Source organism: Chiloscyllium plagiosum, unplaced genomic scaffold, assembly GCF_037043375.1.
Source record: "Chiloscyllium plagiosum isolate Xiang-an unplaced genomic scaffold, Cpla_swu_hap1 HiC_scaffold_22, whole genome shotgun sequence".
Classification (NCBI taxonomy): Eukaryota; Metazoa; Chordata; class Chondrichthyes; order Orectolobiformes; family Hemiscylliidae; genus Chiloscyllium; species Chiloscyllium plagiosum.
Window position 1 is genome coordinate 73,864,839 of NW_028270160.1, and position 17,319 is coordinate 73,882,157.

At 44.8% G+C, this 17,319-nt stretch overlaps 1 long non-coding RNA gene across 1 annotated transcript; it reads left to right on the forward strand.

Moving 5' to 3' along the window:
• The first annotated feature begins 12,767 nt into the window (after positions 1 to 12,767).
• LOC148146049 (uncharacterized) lies at positions 12,768 to 14,470 on the forward strand. Its single transcript, XR_015761026.1, has 2 exons — positions 12,768 to 12,829; positions 14,209 to 14,470. It is a non-coding gene; the product is annotated as an uncharacterized LOC148146049 (long non-coding RNA).
• The last annotated feature ends 2,849 nt before the right edge of the window (positions 14,471 to 17,319 follow it).

Genomic DNA, 17,319 nt, shown 5'->3' on the forward strand with positions numbered 1-17,319 from the left:
AGCCTTCCCAATCTTCTGATTTCCCAGTGCTTTTGGCCACTTTATAGGCTCTCTCTTTTTCTTTGATAGATTTCCTGACTTCCTTTGTCAGCCATGGCTGTCTAATCCCTCCCCGAATAATCTTTCTCTTCTTGGGGATGAACCTCTGTACAGTGTCCTCAATTTTACCCACAAACTCCTGCCATTTTTGCTCTACTGTCTTCACTGCTAGGCTCTGCTTCCAGTCTATTTTAGTCAGTTCCTCTCTCATGCCCTCATAATTACCTTTATTTAACTGTAACACCATTACATCCAATTTTGCCTTCTCTCTTTCAAACTGCAGACTGAACTCTACCATATTATGATCGCTGCTTCCTAAGTGTTCCCTTACTTTAACATTTTTTATAAAGTCTGGTTCATTACATAGCACTAGGTCCAGAATAGCCTGCTCCCTTATGGGCTCCATGACAAGCTGTTCCAAAAAGCCATCCTGTAAGCATTCCATGAATTCCCTTTCTTTGGATCCACTTGCAACATTATTTACCCAGTCCACCTGCATATTGAAGTCTCCCATGATCACTGTGACCTTGCCTTTCTGACATGGCTTCTCTATTTCCCGGTACATGTTGCGCCCCTGGTCCTGACCACTGTTAGGAGGTCTGTACATAACTCCCATTATGGTTTTTTTGCCTTTGTGGTTCCTCAATTCCACTCACACAGACTCCACATCATCCGACACTATGTCATTCAGCACCATAGATTTAATTTTGTTCTTAACTAACAAGGCAACCCTGCCCCCTCTGCCCACCTCCCTGTCTTTTCGATAAGTTGAAAACCCTTGGATGTTTAACTGCCAGTCCTGACCCCCCTGTAACCACGTCTCTGTGATGCCTATCACATCATAATCATTCACGATGATCTGTGCCATTAGTTCGTCTGCTTTGTTATGAATGCTACGAGCATTCAGGTAAAGTGCCTTAGTGTTAACTTTCTTATCATCAGAGATATTGGAAGTCATAAGATGTCCTAAGTTATCCTTCCTTTTTGCTGCATTCGCAGTTTGTCTCAAGTTTAAATCTGCCTGCACATATGCTATCCTGCTGCTTATCTTTCCATTTAACTTCATACTCCCTGTCGCTTTCACTTTCCCTCCCCCCCCCAACTCAGAAGTTTAAAGTCCTACTGACCACCCTATTTATCCTCCTCACTAGAACATTGGTACCTGATCGGTTCAGGTGGAGACCGTCCCAACGGTACAGATCCCCCCTGTTCTAAAACTGATGCCAAGGCCCCATGAAGTGGAATCCCTCTTTCCCACACCAATCCCTCAGCCACGTGTTTACTTCCCTAATTTTCTTATCCCTATGCCAATTGGCACGTGGCTCGGGCAGTAATCCGGAGATCATGACCCTTGAAGACCTGTATTTCAATTTCCTTCCTAGTGCTCGATAATCCCCAAACAGGTCCTCCACCCTAGCTTTGCCTATGTTGTTGGTCCCAACGTGGACCACAACAACTGGATCCTCCCCCTCCCGCTCCAATATCCTTTCAAGCCTGTCAGAGATGTCCCGAGCCCTGGCACCGGGTAGGCAACACACCATGCGAGACTCCTGATCCAGCTTGCATAGGATACTATCTGTCCCCCTAATTATAGAATCCCCTATAACAACTACTTGTCTTTTTGCTCCCCCCTCTTGAATGGCCTTCTGCACCATGGTGCTGTGGTCAGCTGGCTCATCCTGTCCAGAGCCCTTTTCCTCATCCGTACAGGGTGCAAGAATCCCATACCTGTTGGACAAGGTCAAGGGTTAAAGCCCAGCTACCAAGCCAAATCAAGCTACAATTGAAAATAATGCATTTCCTTTGGCTCAGAACAAGGCAAACAAACAAAATAAATTGATTGCAAGAATGTTTGATCATTGAGTTTAGTCTGCCCTTCCCTCTGAACACAATAAAACTGCAATGAACAATGCACCTGTTTCTAGAGTTTGTTTTATTTCAACAATAAATACTTTGTACAGTGAGCAATAAAATCTTGCTGAGGACACAGGACAGTGAATATTTTCTCTGTGCTGACATTTGAAACACAGATGGAAGTGATATGGGATATTTTGGAACTATCATGGTCCCTGGATCACTAAACATTAGATATGTGAGTAAGATACATATGGAAATCCTGATGATATGACTTGCACGTTTCAAATTGCCATGACCCTCTGTTGACCCCTCTCCCTGACCATCAAGGACATCCAAGGCTTAACTCCCAGCTCCCCTGTGTACCAGCTCCCCAGCCTGTGATATCTTACCTTGGTTTATTTAGACATTTCAAAGAAATCCTCTGCCTTCTGCAGTGAGTTTCAGTCACAGATATTGCAAAGTCCTTGTTCGTTTCCTGGTAGCTGTTGCTAAATCTAGGCTTCAACCACCTCTTGGGTAACTAAACTCCTGATAGCATCATCACACACAGAGTCCCCTTTCCCATCTATCAATCTGTTCCTTTGTCCATGTGATTACTATCCAAACCCACACATTACCTTCTGAATACTCAGTGACCGAGTGAGTAAGCTAACCTCCAGATCCAGTCCCACAAACCTCCAGACCCTCTGAACCCTGTCAGCTGAAACTACAAACATACATCATGGATCATCCGATTTCAGCCCCATCCCTTACCCTCCCCTTATCTGACCTGTCAAACACCTTGACTGTTAGAACCATCCTCCAAACCAGAACTGACCAGAAAACACCACCACCCACAGATTCGAATTACTCCCACCAACTGGACTCTGCAATTCAACCTCAACCATCCAGCTTTTGCCCCCAAACAGACACAATTACCCCCATTGAAATGCATTGACACAATAGAGTCAGGCCTGAATATACAGCCCCTTTTCCCAACGATCTGGATACACTCAAGGCAGAATGACCAGCTCATCCTTGTACCAGCTCAGCAATCTGCATTATCCAATCTTTGTTTATTTAACCATTTCAAAGTCATCGTCTGAAATGTGAAGGAAGGATGAGACTCAGGAAACACATAGATTTGACAACAATCTTCTGTGAAGATTGCAGCTCTGTATCAGCTGAGCGACAGAATTCCATGATTATGTGCGATGAATCTGTCACAGTCACATTCCATCAAGTTGCTCTGGAGAGTTTCAGAGATCAGAACTCCGGGTTGGGGACAAAATTGTCACATTCGATGGATTTCCAAACAGAATTCTTAAGACCAAAGTTTGGTTTCTGGTCACTGGATTCAAAACGTTAACTCTGATTTCTCTTCACAGATGCTGCCAGACCTGCTGAGCTTTTCCAGCAATTTCTGTTTTTGTTTCTGATTTACAGTATCTGCAGTTCCTTCCATTTTATTTGATTATCAAGGGCCTGAATGCTCAGCATTTGTCCAATATAAAATGTTCAAATAGCCAATCACTACGAGACAGAGACTAACAGTTAATAAGTCTGTTGCCCACCTGTAAACTTGTGAAATACTGACTCTCTTTGTTGCTGTGCTGCGTAACTGACTTACTCAAGGGCTAATGCAACAGGCCAGACAGACAGTAAGTCAGGTGGCATGTGAGACAGTATTGAATACCCATTGAATGCTCATTGGCATTTGGTGCTAAAAGTTTGGATTATGATGCAGTCTGGATAAATTAGATATTGCAAACAGGAGATAATCAAATGGACAGTCACTATTTTCAATAATATAAAGAAAGAACTGTGGATGTTGGAAATCTGAAACACAAATAGAAATTGCTGGATATTTCTCTCTGCATTCTCTCTACCGATGCTGCCAGACCCATGGAGTTAACATTTTGACCCTTTTGCAGAATTGGACTTGAAATGTTAACTCTACTTTCCCTCCACTGGCTTCAATAAGCAGCTCTGCCACCCCCATTTTGGAGCAGATATTTTAATCTTCATTTGCTGAGTAACATCAACTCAGACAGCTCAGTTTCCAGACATGAAAGTTTGTGTTTTGGAAATGTGCATGCAATTTAAATCCCTCTCATTTGCCCTGTTAAAAAGGCTTTGGCTTCTTTTGATGGGCAACATAAAGACAGACCGTTTTCCCAAGATACAAATATAAATGGTTTCTGTTCATATGAGCCTGTCCAATATGTTTGTATTTAAACAAATCAAAATAATAGCTCTGTATCTGAACGTGGGCAGCTTTTGTGTCAACTTAAATAAATCCATAGCACACATTGATGTAAATAAGTACAGCATGAGGGGAAAGTTCGGGGAAAGCAGCCACTCAGGGGGCTGATTGATAGGCCCCCTGATGTTAGACATGAAGAGATATTGGCTCCTTGTGATAGTGAGATGGCAATCAGCATTGCTAACTTGAATCTACACAAAGACTGTGTAAATCAGGTTGGCAGCAGTAACGTGGATAAGAGGTTATTGATGACCTTCGAGAAAGTATCTTAGAGCTGCGTGTTCTGAAGCAACCAGACAGAAGGTTATGTTATTATCATCTTATTGATACTGTGTAATGTGACAGGATTTATGAAGCAATCTCAGTGTAAAGGCTCTCCTACGTAGCAGCCATCACAATATAATTCAATTTTACATCCAATTTGAATGGAAAAGAAGATTGACTCTGAGGTAAGTATTTCAAACTTAAACAAGATCCACTCTGCAGGCATGTAAATTAAACCAGCTGAAGTGAATGGCGTAACTGGCTCGGAGAGAGATCAGTAGAGACAGTGATGGCAGAGATTTAAGAGAATACCTCAGAAGAAGTATATTCTGACTGAAACAAGAGACTTTAAAGGGAGGACTTGCTTTCTGTGGTTGACTGAAAAGTTGAAGAAACCGTCCAACTTGAGGATATTGCAAACATGGGTGGCAGGTCAGATGATTGATTAGAAAATAAAGTATGGCAGAGAAAAAGGTTAATTAGGAGGAAATTGGAATCTCAGAACCCAACTCAAAATGTTAAAAACAACAAAGCAAGAGTTTCCATGGGTATTTAAAAACAAAACATGTATGCAATGTGAGTGCCATGTTTGGGCGGCTCGGTGGCACAGTGGTTAGCACTGCTGCCTCACAGCGCCAGAGACCCAGGTTCATTTCCCACCTCAGACTGACTGTGTGGAGTTTGCACATTCTCCCCGTGTCTACGTGGGTTCCTCCGGGTGCTCCGGTTTCCTCCCACAGTCCAAAAATGTGCAAGTTAGGTGAATTGGCCACGCTAAAATTGCCCGTAGTGTTAGGTGCAGGGGTAAATGTAGGGGAATGGGTCTGGGTGGGTGCGCTTCGGCGGGTCGGTGTGGACTTGTTGGGCCGTAGGGCCTGCTTCCACTCTAAGTAATCTAATCTAATCTAATCCTCTAGGGAGTGAGAATATGGGAGTTATTGGTAGATGTTTGGGGGCAAAAAGTGCAGAGCTGGAAAAGCACATCAGGTCAGACAGCATCCAAGGAGCAGGAGAATCGATGTTTCTGGCATAAACCCTTCATCCATAGATGTTAAGGAAATGGCAAATTAAATGAATAAGTACTTTGCTTCTATCTTCACTATAGAAGATACAAAAAGCATTTCAGTAACAGTGGGAAGACACTGTTTTGCTGACATTGAAACTTCAGGCCAACTGTGTCTGCATGCTCACTCAGAACTGAGCACGTGCACAGTTCCAGATTGTCTGCATCATCATCCCAATCTCCCTCACCCTCTCCCCTCCTCTCTGAATCTGAACATCACCACCATTCTCCGCACCACCTCCACCAGCCCCAACCACCATCAGACTGGACATCAATCTCTCTCTTTCACCCTCAGACTTTCTCTCCCACCCCCACTCTATCCCTCCAAATCTCAACATCCAGTGAAACTGAGCAGACATGGAAAGAAGATGCATGATTGAAACACTTCAACCAATCGCATTCACCCATGCATGAGCAAGCATCTCCCTGGAGAATACTGCATTTACTCCTCAGTGTCAACCCAACTGTAAGTCAGGAAGTAGGAGGGAGGGATGAACACAATGTAATTACAGTCACGAAGGAGGCTGGACTCAGTCAAACTGATAATAGGTCTCATCACCTTCTGTCTTCATCCCAGAGTCTTAAAAGAGGTTGTTAATTTGGTTGTAGATGCATTAATGCAAATTCTTTGAATTTCCCAAGATTCATTAGACTTAACTCAGTCAGAGATCATTTAGTCTGTCAATGTTTTGCCCCATCCCTTGTCAGTGACCATCACCTCCCTGCCTCTAAACCTCTTCTGGCCCCAAGGCCTATCTGGAATGACTTGATGGCACTAACTGCTGTTTGGAGACTCTTGCTGACACTAACCTCGAGGATGCATAAGGTTCACTTGGTACAAGGTTCATTAATTGAAACCTGCTGTTTTTCTATTATTACAGTATAATAATGTCTTTTTAACCCTGACCGTATAATTCACTTATTTTGAAAGAGGATGTAAATGCATTAAAGACAGTTCAGAGGAGGTTTACTCAATGAATACTTTGAATGAATGGCTTGTGCAATCGGGTTAAGTGCTCAGACTGGGTTTGTTTCTGCTGGAGTTTAGACGGGTTAAGAGTGATCTGATCAAACTGTATAAAGGCTCTTAATGATCTTGACACAGTGAATGTAGAATGGATGTTTCTTGTTGTGGGTGAGTTCAGAATTGGGGACCATGTTTATAAAATTAGTAGAGGTCACACATTTTGGATGGAGATGAAGAGAATTCTTTGTTTGGGTGTGTAACTTTGGAATTGTCTGTCCCAGAAAGTGGGAGAGGTGAGGACAGTGGATATTTTAAAGTCACAGGTAGATTTATTTCCTTGCATAACAAGAATCTAAGATTACACTGCGTAGATGGGAACTCAAAACATAGACTTATCAGCCATAAACTTATGAAAGAGTGGAATAGGTTCAAGCGAGCAAATGAATTTGTTAAATGCATTCATGAAAGTTCCCTCAAGCAGTATATAGAGGATCCTACTCAGGAAGGGACAAAACTCGACCTACTCATGGGAAATAGGCCAGGACAGGTGATGGAGGTGATAGTGGGGGAGCACTTTGGGACCAGTCCTATTAATTTTAAAGTAGTTATGGAGAGGAACTGGTCCACAGGTTCAAGTTCTAAATTGGAGAAAGGTGAATTTTGATGGAATTAGACAGGAGCTTGCAGGGGTTAATTGGAGTAATTTGTTTGCAGGCAAAGGGACCTCCAGCAAGTGGGAGGCCTTTAAAAGTGAGCTCGCTGGAGTTCAAGGTCTATATGTTCCTATGAAGGTGAAAGGCAAGGTTGACAGGAATAGGGAACCCTGAATGACAAGAGATATTGAGGCTTTGACCAGAAAATGAATGAGGTATGGCTGAGGTACCGGCAGCTGGGACCAAGGGAATCCCTGGATGTATACAGGGGATGCAGGGTTTTACTGAAGAAGAAATCGGGAAAGCAAAAAGGGGGCATGGGATGGCCTTGGCTGAGAAGGTTAGGATGCGTCCAAAGAGGTTCTTTAAGTAAAAAGGAGTAAGAATAACTCGCGAAAGAATAGTTATTTCTTATTTTCTAAAGGCAAGTGTCAGTCATTGTGTTCCAGAGGCAATTCAATTGGACAAATTGATAGGCTTGAAGCAACACGCACTTTATTCTTACACTGCAGTTAAAATAGTGATTTTAAAATAGCGACAATTCCAAGATGGAGGTGAAACAGGACACCTGAGATCGAGCTTGTCCACTCCGCCCATTTAGAGTCATCGGGTCATAGAGATGTACAGCACAGAAACAGACCCTTCGGTCCAACTCATCCAGATATCCCAACCCAATCTAGCCCCACCTGCCAGCACTTGGCCCATCTTCCTCCAAACCATTCCTATTCATATACCCATTCAGATGCCTTTTCAAATGTTGCAATTGTACCAGCCTCCACCACATCCTCTGGCAGCTCATTGCATATACGTACCACCCTCTGTGTGAAAACATTGCCCCTTAGGTCTCTTTTATATCTTTCCCCTCTTACCCTAAACCTATGGCGTCTAATTCTGGACTCCCCCACCCCATTTGTCTGTTTATCCTATCCATGCCCCTCATGACTTTATAAACCTCTATACAGTCACCCCTCAGCCTCCGACGCTCCAGGGAAAATAGCCGCAGCCTGTTCAACCTCTCCTGCAGCTCAAATCCTCCAACCCTGGCAACGTTCTTGTGAATCTTTTCTGAACCCTTTCAAGTCTCACAACATCCTTTTAAAAGGAAGGAGAGCAGAACTGCACACAATATTCCAAAAGTGGCCTAACCAATGTCCTGTACAGCTGCAACTAACTCCTGTGTTCAATACTGTGACTAATAAAGGAACGCATACCAAACGCCTTCTTCACTATCATATCCTACCTGCAACTCTACGTTCAAGGTGCAAGGACCTGCACTCCAAGGTCTCTTTCTTCAGCAACACTCCCTAGGACCTTACCATTAAGTGTATAATTCCTGCTAATATTTGCATTCCCAAAATGGCTCCTACCATCACTACTTTACAGTTGATAAACGTTTGCACAAACTCCCTGAAAATTTATTTTTACGTAGCTTTCCCATGAGTTCTTGGCCTATAGAATGCAGGCCTAATGCACTTTATGGTCTCTTAAGAATGTCAATCCCTGTGTGGCAAATTCCCAACTGCAGCATTGCCATGTGCCCTTGCAAATTAGAGGGATAATTAGTGGGATTAGTTCAGCCTTGTTCAAAAGAGGAGAATTACTTGAATATCGAAGTAGTACATACTATTCAAGCTGAATGAAGGAGGAACAGAATATTGGTTTGCTTCAGCATTGTCTCATATGCTGCAAATGGGAGCTCTGTGAGTATTCCTTCATTTGAAAAGGGGATTTTCAGACTAAATGAGAGAGAATAATTGTATTAGATGAAATCAATCAAGTCCCATTTGCCAGCATCTGGCCCACACCCCTTCAAACCTCTCCCACTTTGGGGACAGTGACCACAATTCGGCGACTTTTACTCTAGTGATGGAGAGGGATATGTATGCACTGCAGGGCAAGAGTTAAAGCTGGGGGCAGGGAAATTATGATGCAGTTAGGCACGACTTAGGATGCGTGGCTTGGAAAAGTAGGCTTCAAGGGAAGGGCGCAATTGACATGTGGAGCTTGTTCAAGGAGCAACTATTGAGTGTCCTTGATAAGTATGTACCTGTCAGGCAGGGAGGAAAGGGTCGTGTGAGGGAGCCGTGGTTTAATAAGGAATTGTAATCCCTTGTTAAAGGGAAGAGGGCAGCCTATGTAAAGATGAGGCGTGAAGGTTCAATTGGGGCAATTGAGAGTTATAAGGTAGCCAGGAAGGATCTGAAGAGAGAGCTAAGAGCAGCAAGGAGGGGACATGAAAAGTCCTTAGTTGGTAGGATTAGGGAAAACCCAAAGGCTTTCTATAGGTATGTCAGGAATAAAAGAATGACTAGGGTAGGAATAGGTCCAGTCAAGGATAGTAGTGGGAAGTTGCGTGTGGAGGCTGAAGAGATTGGGGAGTCACAGAATGAATACTTTTCTTCAGTATTCACCCAGGAACAGGACATTGTTGCCGATGTGAATACTGAGTCACAATTAATTAGAATGGACAGCTTTGAGGTATGTAGGGAAGAGGTGTTGGAAATTCTGGAAAGGGTGAAAATAGATAAGTCCCCTGGGCCTGATGGCATTTATCCTAGGATTCTCTGGGAAGCAAGGGAGGAGATTGCAGAGCCATTGGCCTTGATTTTTATGTCCTCGTTGTCTACAGGAATAGTGCCAGAAGACTGGAGGATAGCAAATGTGGTTCCCTTGTTCAAGAAGGGGAGTAGGGATAACCCTAGTAACTATAGGCCGGTGAGTCTCACTTCTGTTGTGGGCAAAGTCTTAGAGAGAATTGTAAGGGATAGGATTTATGAACATCTGGATAGGAATAATGTGATCAAGGATAGTCAGCATGGTTTAGTGAAGGGCAGGTCGTGCCTCACAAACCTTATTGAATTCTTTGAGAAGGTGACTAAGGAGGTGGACGAGGGTAAAGCGGTAGATGTGGTGTATATGGATTTTAGTAAGGCGTTTGATAAGGTTCCCCATGGTAGGCTACTGCAAAAAATACGGAGGTATGGCATTGAGGGTGAGTTGGAGGTTTGGATTAGGAATTGTCAGGCTGGAAGAAGACAGAGGGTAGTAGTTGATGGTAAAGGTTCATCTTGGAGTGCAGCTACTAGCGGTGTTCCGCAAGGATCTGTTTTGGGACCATTGCTGTTTGTCATTTTGATAAATGACCTGGAGGAGGGGCAAGAAGGTTGGGTGAGCAAGTTTGCAGATGATACGAAAGTCGGTGGAGTTGTTGACAGTGAGGAAGGATGTGTCAGGTTACAGTAGGATATAGATAAGCTGCAGAGCTGGGCAGAAAGGTGGCAAATGGAGTTCAATGTAGGTAAGTGTGAGGTGATTCACTTTGGTAAGAGTAACAAAAAGATGGGGTACTGGGCTAATGGTCGGATACTTGGTAGTGTGGATGAGCAGAGGGATCTTGATGTCCAGGTACACAGATCTCTGAAAGTTGCTACCCAGGTAAATAGTACGGTGAAGAAGGCATATGGCGTACTGGCTTTTATTGGTAGAGGAATTGAGTTCCGGAGTACTGAGGTCATGTTGCAGTTGTATAAGACTCTGGTGCAGCCGCATCTGGAGTATTGTGTGCAGTTTTGGTCGCCATACTATAGGAAGGACGTGGAGGCACTGGAATGGGTGCAGAGGAGGTTTACCAGGATGTTGCCTGGTATGGTAGAAATATCGTATGAGGAAAGGCTGAGGCACTTGGGGCTGTTTTCATTAGAGAAAAGAAGGTTTAGGGGTGACTTGATAGAGGTGTACAAGATGATTATGGGTTTAGATAGGGTTGACCATGAGAACCTTTTTCCACGTATGGAGTCAGCTATTACGAGGGGGCATAGCTTTAAATTAAGGGGTAGTAGGTATAGAACAGATGTTAGGGGTAGATTCTTTACCAGCGAGTCGTGAGTTCATGGAATGCCCTGCCAGTAGCAGTGGTGGACTCTCCCTCTTTATGGGCATTTAAACGGGCATTGGATAGGCATATGGAGGATAGTGGGCTAGTGTAGGTTAGGTGGGCTTGGATCGGCGCAACATCGAGGGCCAAAGGGCCTGTACTGCGCTGTATTTTTTCTATGTTTCTATGTTCTAGGACATTGGTTAAGGCACTGCTGGAATATTGTGTGCAATTCCAGTCTCCTTCCTATTGGAAAGATGTTGTGAAACTTGAAAGGGTTTAGTAACGATTTGAAGGGATGTTGCCAGGGTTGGAGAATTTGAGCTATAGGGAAAGGTTGAATAGGCTGGGACTTCTTTCCCTGGAGCGTCGAAGGCTGAGGGGTGATCTTATGGAGGTTTATAAAATCATGAGGGGCATGGATAGGATAAATAAACAAAGTCTTTTCCCTGGGGTGTGGGAGTACAGAACATAGGAGGGCATAGGTTTAGGGTGAGAGGGGAAAGATATAAAAGAGACCTAGGGAGCAACTTTTTCATTCAGAGAGTTTTACGTAAATGGAATGAGCTGCCAGAGGAAGTGGTGGTGGCTAGTACAATTGCAACATTGAAAAGGCATCTGGATGGGTATGTGAATAGGAAGGGTTTGGAGGGATATGTGCCAGGTGCTGGCAGGTGGGACTAGGTTATTTTGGGATGGCATGGATGAGTTGGATGAAAGGGTCTGTTTCCATGCTGCATATCGCTATGACACTGTGACACTGCCACCTTTAGTGATCTGTGGATGTGTACACCCAGATCCCTCTGCATGTTAATGCTCCGAAGCGTTCTGCCATTCACTATATAATTGCCAGCTGTATTTAACCTTTCAAAATGCATCACCTCACATTTGTTGAGATTAAACTCCATCTGCCATTTTTCTGCCCATGCCTCCAACTGATCTATGTTCTGTTGTATCCTCTGACAATCGTCCTCATTATCCGCAAGTCCACCAATCTTTGTATCGTCCCAATCTTTGTATCTTCCACAAACATACTAATTAGACTCGTCACATTTTCCTCCAAATTATTTATAAAGGCCATGAACAGTAGAGGTCCCAGCTCTGATCCCTGTGAAAAGCATCCTCCACCACTAGTAGGTTCTAAATAGGAAAATCCATCTTGCCAGCTCACCCCCGATAGCATGTGACTTCACCTTTTGTACCAATCTGCCATGAGGGACCTTGTCAAAGGTTTTACTGAAGTCCATGTAGACAACATCAACTGGTTTTCCCTCATCAATCATCTTCATCATCTCCTTAAAAAACGTGGTCCAGTTAGGAAGGCACGGCCTCTCCCTCACAAAACCATGCTGTCTGTCACTAATAAATCCATTTTCTTCTAAATGCAAATAGATCTTGTCTGTGTGAATATTTTCCAATCGTTTCCCTACACTGACATAAGGCTCACAGTTCTGTAATTCCCGGGATTATCCCTGCTACCCTTCTTCAACAATGGGACAACATCAGCTATTCTCCAGTCCTCTGGGACCTCACCTGTGGCCAGAGAGAATACAAAGATGTCTGTCAATGCTGCAGCAATTTGTTCTCTTGTCTCCCTCAATATTCTGGGATCAATCCCATCAGGACCCAGGGACTTATTTACCTTAATACTTATTAAGACACACAGAATGTTTCTGTGTCCATGTTAACCTGATGTCATGAGGCTTCATGGGGTCTGGCATTAATGCTGAGCACTTCCAGAGCACAGCCCTCTTGACTGTATCCCACGGAGCTGTTCCCTCTGCTGGCTCTGTCCTGCCAGTGGGACAGGACCTGCCCTGAGATGGTCATTGTGTTGTCTGGGACATTGTCTGTAAAGTGGGATTCTGTGAGTGTGACCATGTTCGATTGTTGCTCGATTAGTTTGTGAGGAATATACTGCAGGTCAGTTTTAAGTGTTATACAAGAAAGAGTTAACACCTCTTGATTTCTTTCAATTTTAAAATCAAGCGGAACTAAATTTAGTTTTCGTTTGCTTCAATAATCAGAGTACACACCCAACTATTTCTCAATTCAGTAACTGCAGTAAACAACTGAGTCACCTTCCCAACACACTGCCCAACCAAATACATTGAAAAAGGCTTCGGGAAAGGCCTGAATTCAAATATGGTGCTGCTGCACCTCACTGTCCCTCCAATAAAGAGTGAGTCAATGATGGGATCTGAAATCTGTCCAGAGAGTTTCCAAACTGGGTCCAAGCAGTTATTCAAATATTCCCTCACTACAGACAATTCAGAACTATCTCAGAGAGGGTGCAGAATATTCCCAAAGGGGAGAGAGACCAGCAGGATGTTGCTGTACACATTGGAACCCATGATACAGGATGGGAAAAGGACGAGGTCCTGAGGAGAGAAAATAGGAATTTAGGCAGAAACTTAAAAAGTCGATCCTGGAGGGTAGTTGTAGGAGGGGGGTGAGGGTGTGAGTCCTTTTAGGGTAGAGAGTATGAGAAAGAATATCAGGCTTATATGATTTAACCAAATCAGAAATTATAGATGTACTTAATAAAAGCAGAGGGCTGAGTAAACGGATTCCCGCGGCTGGGTTTTGAGATTTCACTCCCTATTGTCGGTCTCCTCCCTCATTCATTCCATTTCACGGAGGCGCTATTTGACAGTAACTTTCTTAAAGGGGACAGGGACCCCATTCAATCTGTATCTAACAGGTCCGTGCTGATGGAGCAACTTGTTTGATGTCCTGCAAGCTGTTCAAGTCCCGGTAGATGGTTCTGAGGGGGATTAGTATTCTCATCTTTTCATAGTTTCGGGTGAGATAGTGCGCTGGGGAGTGGGGAGACCACAGTTTGATGAATGACTGAATGAAATGCGGAAGGAGTAAATACCGAGCGATTGTGAGTGGGTTGGCAAATAAAGGGCCTTAATATAAAAATAAAGAAATATATAGTACAATATCTCACACAACCATAAAATAAGATGTTTGAAGGTGATTGACTCTCTGCATCAGTAAAGACCCGCCAGCTCGCCCACGGAGACATTGGGAATGAGTAACTGATATGGGTGAGCAGGGCAGAACCTCAGCAGATCACAGGATATTCAGGGACAAAGGTTACAAGATAAACAAGTGACCACATCAGCGAACAGGCACCGTGTGTTTGAATCTGACCGGTAGATATGTAATAGACAGTGACCTGATGTCATCAAAATGCCGAGTTAATTGGATTATTAATTTGATGTAATTAATTTACAGACCTGGTGGAATTAACTGCCTGGCCAACTGATTTACAGACCTGATGTAATCATCGCCCAGTTGGTTGACTTGTGGACTTGATATGATCAACTGCACACGAACAGTTAGTTTGTAGACTGACATCACTTTGATGTCAGAAAGTGTAAGAATGGTATTGTGCGGGTGTTTGACAGAGAGAGCTGGATTGTCCTGTGTGATGGTCTGGAGTTCCTCTCCTGGCTGTAATCGATTCCCGCTGGAATAAACTGCTGTTCCTGCTGAATTGTCCAGGCCTTCAGAGTCTTCTTGCCTCAGAGACAGCGGTCACTCCTACAGCAGTAATATCTGGATTACTCCCAGTGCCGTGTCCCAGTGGGAGTAGGAACAGGAGGGTAGAGCAGATGACTGCGCGGCTGAGGAGCTGGTATTGGGGAGAAGGATTCATATTTTTGGATCATTGGAATCTCTTCCAAAGCAGAGACTTGGGACTGCCATAGCGTTAAGGGTTTGGATAGAGAGGAATTTGTGAAGTGTGCACAAGCAAATACGCTGATTCAGTATTTGGATGTACTTAGGAAAGAAGAAGCAAAACTTGACCTACTCTTGGGAAATAAAGCAGGACAGGTGACTGAGCTATCAGTCAGGGAGCGCTTCAGGGCCAGTGACCCTAATCCTATTAGATTTAAAATAGTGATGGAAAAAGACAGAGCAGGTCTAAAAGTTAAAGATATTAATTTAGAGGAAGGCCAATTTTGATGATATTAGGCAAGAACTTACAAAAGTTGATTGGATGTGGGTATTCACAGGTAAAGGCTGGAAAGTTGGAAGCCTTCAACAATGAGATAATGAGGGTCCAGAGACAGTGTGTAGCTGTTAGGGTGAAGGGCAAGGCTGGTAGGTGTAGGGAATGATAGATGACTAGAGAAAATGAGGTTTTGTTCAAGAATAAGAAGGAAGCGTATGTCAGGCATAGACAGCAGGGATTGGGAGAATCTCAAGAAGAGTATAAAGGCAGGAGAAGTATACATAAGAGGGAAACCAGGAAGGTAAAAATGGGACATGAGATAGCTTTGGCAAATAGGGTTAAGGAGAATCCAAAAGGATTTTATAAATACATTAAAGACAAAAGGGTGATTATGGAGAGAATAGGGTACCTGAAAGATCAACAAGCCCACCTGTGGATCAACAAGCCCATCTTGCATCAGTGTTTATTGTGAAGAAGGAGATGGAAGCATGAGAACTTGGGGAGTAAATATCTGTAATAAGGACATCTTCAAAATGCCCATATAACAGAGGAAGAGGTGCTGGACATCTTTAAACACATAAAAGTTTATATATCCTCAGGACCTGTCCAAGTGTACCCGAGAGCTCTGTGAGAAGCTCGGGAAATGATTACTGGGGCCCTTGCTGAGATATTTATATCATCAATAGTCACTGATAAGGTGCCAGAAGGCTGGGGATTGGCGAACGTGGTGTCATTGTTCAAGAAATGTGGGAAGGAGATCGGTGAGCCTGACATCGGTGGTGGGCAATATGTTGAACGGGATCCTGAGGGATCCTGAGGATTTACATAAATTTGGAAAGACAAGGACAGATTAGAGTTAGTCAACATGCTGGGAAATCATGTTTCATTAACTGAATTGAGTTTTTTAAAGAAGTAATGAAGAGGATTGATGAAGGCAGGGTGGTGAATGTGTTTTATATGGACTTCAGTAAGGCATAAAACAAAGTTCTGCATGGTCAGTTGTTTAGAAACACGAGGTCACGTGGAATACAAGTAGAATACTAGCCATTTGGATACAGAAGGTAGGAGACAGAGGGTGGCGATGGAAACCTGTGAGACCTGTGACCAGCGGTGTGACACATTGATTGGTGCTGGGTCCACCGCTTTTCATCATTTATGTATCTCCCTCATTGACACTTCGGGCTTGCTCTGACCATGTTAGGCTCGGGTCCACAGCCATATCCATGACTCGATGGGCCGAATGGCCTTATTTCCACTCCTATGTCCTATGTCTTGTGGTCACACCCCAGATGGCCATCCGACAGCACTCAGGACCCACGGTTGCTGGCACACTTCCCACAATGCATCACCAGTGCTGCCTCTCAACAGAACTCCAGAAATGAAGGAAAATATATATTAGAAGGCGAGAGAGGGAAAGGAATATAGCCAGCCTGGAGCAGATGGGCCGAATGTGCCTGTTCTACAATCTTGGATAACTTGCTCAATCTCCCACTCACACTGCCCGCTCCCACTCTCTCTCTCCCTCACACTGCCCGCTCCCACTCTCACTCCCTCACACTTCCCGCTCCCACTCTTTCTCTCACTCGGCCCACTCCCACTCTCTCTCTCCCTCACACTGCCCATTCCCACTCTCTCTCCCTCACACTGCCCATTCCCACTCTCTCTCCCTCACATTGCCCGTTCCCACTCTCTCTCTCTCCCTCACATTGCCCGCTCCCACTTTCTCTCTCTCCCTCACACTGCCCGCTCCCACCCTCTCTCCCTCACACTGCTCGCTCCCACTCTCTCCCTCACTCGGCCCGCTCCCACTCTCTCTCCCTCACACTGCCCATTCCCATTCTCTCTCCCTCACATTGCCCGTTCCCACTCTCTCTCCCTCACACTGCCGGCTCCCACTCTCTCTCTTCCTCACACTGCCCGCTCCCACTCTCTTTCTCCCTCACACTGCCCGCTCCCACTCTCTCTCCCTCACACTGCCCGCTCCCACCCTCTCTCCCTCACACTGCTCGCTCCCACTCTCTCCCTCACTCGGCCCGCTCCCACTCTCTCTCCCTCACACTGCCCATTCCCATTCTCTCTCCCTCACATTGCCCGTTCCCACTCTCTCTCCCTCACATTGCCCGCTCCCACTCTCTCTCCCTCACACTGCCCGCTCCCACCCTCTCTCCCTCACACTGCTCGCTCCCACTCTCTCCCTCACTCGGCCCGCTCCCACTCTCTCTCCCTCACACTGCCCATTCCCATTCTCTCTCCCTCACATTGCCCGTTCCCACTCTCTCTCCCTCACATTGCCCGCTCCCACTCTCTCTCCCTCACACTGCCCGCTCCCACCCTCTCTCCCTCACACTGCTCGCTCCCACTCTCTCCCTCACTCGGCCCGCTCCCAC